Genomic DNA, 6,000 nt, shown 5'->3' with positions numbered 1-6,000 from the left:
TTTGTGATGCCATCCACTATTGTAAGGGAAACATAGAACTCTGAACTCTGACTAGTCGGTTACAGGAAAAGGAGCTGTTTTCAGATGTCTTGTTTGAATGTGTGTTCATTGATCCTTGTTTTGAATCTGCACATATATTCTGCTCCTCCTCCGCAGTCAGAAAGGGCTCTTTGTTTTCACTGTTATTTGCATTCCACTTTCAAGCTTGGAGCTTTGCTATCTGGCATATTAGCCTTTGTGTGTTAATTGATGCATCACTATCTCTAAAGTGGCAAGGTCCTTGTCCTGCTGATTAAAATGCCAGGTCAGAGGTCTCCCTAAACTCTGTATTCTTTGAAAAACTCATGCTTTCAAATACAACAGTTCCCAGTTCATTCTAATAGTAATAATATTTCCCTCCAATATAGCACTTCTTATACATAGATCTCCGTGTGTTTCACAACAGTGGTTAGTAAGAGTTCCAGCACCCTATACAGTAGGTCACGCTGTACAACTACCAGAGGAAGGATGGGTTGGTGGATAAAACACTGGACTGGGACTTAGGGGATTTAGGTTCACTTCCTAGCTGTGCTGCAGATTTCCTGTGTGGCCTTGGGAAAATGACATGCTCTTTCTGTGCCTCAGTTCCTCATCCGTAAAATGGGGATGATAATAATAATTCCTTCCTCTCACATCCAGTCTGTTTGGATTGTCGACTTTTTGGAGCAGGGCCTCACTGAAACACAGGCAGCAAAAGCCTCCAGAAAATGAAAATAAAGTGCCAGGCCTGATTCTCACCCAGCTGCACTCCAGTTTTACATCAGTATAACTCCGTTGACTTCAGTGGAGTTACTCAAGATTTTTACACCTGTGAAAGGTGAGATCACAATCAGGCCTGGATCCTTTTTCTATGGCTGCTGCTCATGTCTTTTGCTGTGCTGCAGAATTGTTAACCCAGCCTTCCAGAAAAGGCCTCCAGCCAAAGAAAAGCAGGTCCAAGGGCATGACTTCACTCCTCGTTCACCCCATTTATTCCACTGCATGTGAACTCTGCTATCCAGAACCTGATTCATCTCCGTGATGTGCCAACATCAAAGACAATGTCAATGCTACCGTTTCTTTTTCTGTCTCTATTTTTTAAAAAGGAAATTGAATCCAAAGCCTACAACAATGGTGATGTTATCAGTATTAGTAGTTTTTTCTATTTCAGTAGCTCTTGGAGGCACCAATCAGCACCTCCCTGTGCTAAGCACAGCACATACATATAACAAAGAGACAGCCCTCACCCCAAAGAACTTAGAGAGGGATAATATTTGTTAAAATTGAAGGATACAAAGTTAAAGTTCTCATTGCAACCTTATCTTGCCCACATCACTTGTAGATTGCTAGTTATATAAAATGTTATACCTCGCTATGATCAGCAACTCTTTCATTCTCTTGCTGTTGAATTTACATTTAATTTAACGTTCACTGTACCTCTCTCTATGGATTAACGCACAGCTCCATAATTAAGACTTGAACCGAACTTCCTATTGTAAGCCTGATTTTTATCTTCCTCCCTCAAAAAATGATCCTCCTGAAATTTCACATCTCATGCCAGAGTAGAGTTTTCCTGAGAAACCTTGTAAAAATCAGAAAAGGATTTTTAATTGCACGGTGGTTTTAAAATTTTCCTGTTCATTTTTAAAATTTTTGTTAACTGGACTTGTTGCATCAACTGGCCTAAAAGCTCCAAATTTGTTTTCTTTAGTCGGCTTTTAAGAAAATGGACACTGAGGGCTAGTCTACACTACTGTGTACATCCGTGCAGCTGCACCGATCCAGCTGTGCTGCTGTAGTGCGTCTGGTGAAGACGCACACTCCCATCGGCATAATTACTCCACCTCAACGAGATGCAGAAGCTAAGCTCCGCTGACTTAGCGCTGGTGTGGACAGTGCTTTGGTCAAAGTAACTTGTGTCTCTCAGGAGGGTGGCTTTTTCACACCCTTGAAAGACGTAAGTTACATCAACTTAAGCAGTACTATAGACAAGCCCTGAGAGAACTCTTCAGATGCTCTAACTGTCCACCACTTCTTTAAAGTAAGAGCAATGGAGTAAAAATACTTTCTGCTTGAATATTTCACCTAAGCACCTTTAAAACAGCAAAACAATCAGCTAGAGAAAAGGGTGCTCTTGTAATGATCCCTGAGATCCATTCCTTGATTCTGGTAAAGCAGAAATGAAAACCAACTTTTGTGAGACAAAAGATTGTACTGTCCTCAGAAGACTTGAAAAAGCAGACATTGACTTTCTGTCTCATTTGGATAATGAACTGAGAAACCAGAATTGCTTCATGTGAAACACCACTTCTGGGTGTGTCTGTCTCCTATAGTGAATTTCCTCTGCTGTCCCGTATCTTCCAGACATTTCTAATCAGAGGAGAAAAGCCTTCCCCCTGGGGAATAATTACTCAAGGAGGTTCTGATTAATCTGATTGAGGCCAGGGAGAGTGGTGAGCCACTGGTTCAGTTTCTGCAAGATAGAAATTCTGGAGACATAAAATTATATTTGATAAAACCTGGGAGATAAATCTCTGGGCTGGGCACAGAGGGGATCCCAACCAAATGTAAACTGAAACAGAGACTTCTGCACGCAAGAGCTTCTCTCTTCAGCCTCATCATAGGGACTTGCTTTTATGGTGCAGTTATGAATGGTTGGGAGCTTATACAAGATGCTACTGGGAAAGTCACTGAACTCTTCGGGTTCCTCTTTCTCTTTGGACAGCTCCCAGCACAACCCCAGTGCAGCAGTAAACCTGACAGGGAACTTCTGTAATACTAATGTTAAATACTCATATCACTACTAATAATTATCTGTATCATCTATTTAGATTTTTATAAGGTCACCCATCACCATGGTATCGGAGCACCTTCAATGAAAACTAAACTCTCTTTTCCAGCCTTCACATCAAGAACAAGTTTAAAATTATAGTCGAGATTACATATGTGTGTGTGTGTGTGTGTGTGTATAGTGTGTGTTGGGAAGCTGATATGTTTGAGAGGTTCATAGCAGGCTATCTAAGTGGAAGAGATGGGATTTGCATTTAGCCTCTGGAGCAGCAAGTTATTTGAGCATGTGCCTAACTTTAAGCACATTGGGAAAATTTTCAAAAGCACCTAAGTCATAAAGGAGCCTAAATCACCTTAATTTTCAGTGGGCTTTTGGTGCTTTTGAAACTGGGACTTAGGCTCTCAAATCACTTAAGCATTTTGGAAAATGTTACCCATTGACCTCCCATGCTTAAAGCTGGGCATATGCTCAAGTACCTTGCTGAATCAGGGTCTTAATTATGAATGCACTGAGGATGGAGGTCATTTTTATTTCATCTGGCCACAGGCTTGCTCTGGAGCCTATGAAAGTCCTGTCTCCTGTGGCTATGAGTCTTCCCCTCACTCTCCCCAGCTTTATTTTTCCAGCTGAGTGACGCTGTCGTGTGAGGTCATCATGATGAAGAGAGAGGCTGGGCCCAATATAATGCAGGGCCGGGAAAATCTGTACAGCGACCTTGATTTGGACTGAGTGTATCAGCACCAGCATAGGGAGCACCAAATTGGGGTGATATGTTCTTGGTCAGTGAGCGGATGAGGTGCTGGTTTCTAGTGGCCCTCTAGCATATGTAGCTTCCGAAGGAAAGCAGCGCCGGTGTGAGTATTTCGTGGGTTACTGCTGGTTAATAATATCATAGCCTTTTCAGTCCTATTGTTCAGAGGGAGGGGAGGGAAAGAATCCCGGCTCAAGAACAAACTTGCTGTAACCCCTTTGTTAACATTTTCACATTCCTTTAAGAGCCACACAAAGCTTTTGAATGTTGCTACAGAGAGTTGTATTTTGTTAAGGAAGGCCACAGTGGGAGGTACTCGTTTTAGAAGGATGGTGCCATTCATGATGCTTATCACCGTTGTCATCATTTATCTCTCTTGACCTATCCATTTCCATCAGCGGTTTTTAAGCAAGTCTGCCACTGGGAACATAATCGCGTCTCATGTACACCTATTACACTTTCACTCCTAGTGAGCTCAGGGCTGTAAAGCTCTCCTCTCATAATTGACAGGCAAAAGCAATATATTTCATACGATGAAACATCTCCAATAGTCGCCAGCTGCTATTTCCAATAATAAGAAGAAAATAAAATGTAATCTAGCTAGTGGGACTCCATTAATGCAAGTGCAGTGGCGTTGCTTGAACTGGGCTACATAATTAAGAGATCAGTGTTCTGACTAGACGTGTGCAATCCCTCTGTCCTTTTGGTGTTGTCTGAGCCGGGGGAGGGGCTTGCAACAAGATGTTTACTGCCAAGCACTTGTAAAGTTTGCAATAAAGAGTCACAAATCAGCCCCTGGGCTGCTGAGCTGTCAAAATATTTCCTAGTGAGTTAGAGTCCACCTAAGGTTCTGCAGCTATTGGGTGTCATGAACTCATTCTAGAGTCATGGGTGGTTTTATTTTTGTTTTGTGAGGAAATGAAGAGAGGGGAGGGAGGGGAAAGCAGAAATAGGAGGAGGGTCCCCCTATAGAGCGCTGTCTCGAGCAATGTTTTAACCTTCACCATCAGAAAGACCAAGGGACAGAAGGAAAAAGCGGAGGGATTAGGATCTTGAGCTTTTAGAAGGCATAGGTAGAGAGTCCCCCAAAAGCAGATTTAATTAGAGCTGTGAAAATCTGGGTGGGTTTGATTCACAGGGGATTCATATGAAACCCTTAATTCTGTACCTCATAAATTTACACCCCGTACATTTCACTTTGAAAAAATGCATACTCTGAAGGCTGGATGTGACAGGATCCACCAGTTTTGGCTCAGAACCATGTGAAACCCCAGTGTTTCCACCTGAAACTCTAAATCCCTCACTGACCCACAAAGGAGTCACTATATTGTGGTGGTGGAGTTTGTTTTTAAATATGGAAATTTCACTTCTGAAACAACTCTGGAAATATTTGTCCTTTTTCCAGAAGAAATTATTTGTTGTGGCCCAATCCTGCAAATAGATGTACTGGTGCACACTTCAGTGAGACCAAGCATGGATGTTGTGGGCGGCACAAGCATGCATATGTGTGGAATTGGGTTCATTTTTGCAACAACAGTGTGACAGCTGCAAAAGGGGCTTTTTGAAAATAATTTATGGAAAAAAGGCTCCAAAATCGGAGGTGGTTTTCACAAAAAGAGCAACCAGGCAATTTTCTTTTTTTGGCTGATTCCCAGCTCTGCTCCTAACTGTGAGCTGCCATGTCTGGACTTTGCATGCTCTGTGCCACTACTTCCACATGGTACAAAGAGAAATAACCCTTTCCTTGGGCATAAAGCACATCCTGAATGTAAATCTTTGTCTTGCAAGTCCTGTTGGTGCTGCTGTGGCAGTCAGAGATAAAATCCAGATGGAAAACTTCCGGCGGGAGGGGGTTAATTAAGCTGTTAGACGGTAGTAATGTATTCTACGAGCCCCCTCTAAATTGCTTAAAGATCCTGAACAGAAGACAGATTTTATAGCTGCAGAAGGTGAGACTCTTGTGGAATGAAAGGGGCTTTGGGCCCGATCCTGCAGTCCTTAGGCAAAACTCTTATTGACTCCAGTAAGAGTTTTACCTGAGTTTGGACTTCAGGATCAAACCCTGTTAAGAGTATTAGGGCCAAATTATGAGCTCCAAACTCAGTCCTAGAACTTCATTCCTCATGGAAGAGGCTTGTGAAGAGGCAGAGGCTCCTCTGATGGGAGGAGTTAGGAGCCTACAGATTTTGAGGCCTGTATCCCCCACCCCAAACCAGTGGATTTAGAGCCATTCCTCAGGCAAACCTCGTCACACCCATCCCCAAGCATGGCAACATAGTTCCTGCATTGCCATGGGCTAGGCTTTAAGTCAGGTAGCTCAGCAGCAGCCACAAAGGGGACAAGGAACAGAGTGAGGTGAACAGTAGAGCTGAAGAAAAGAAGGAGCGGAAAGCATTCTTCGGGGCTTAAGGAGCTACATTAGAAATCCCAATGGAAAAGC

This window comes from Natator depressus, chromosome 9, assembly GCF_965152275.1.
Source record: "Natator depressus isolate rNatDep1 chromosome 9, rNatDep2.hap1, whole genome shotgun sequence".
NCBI classification, from domain to species: Eukaryota; Metazoa; Chordata; order Testudines; family Cheloniidae; genus Natator; species Natator depressus.
Note: the sequence above shows the minus strand (reverse complement) of the source record.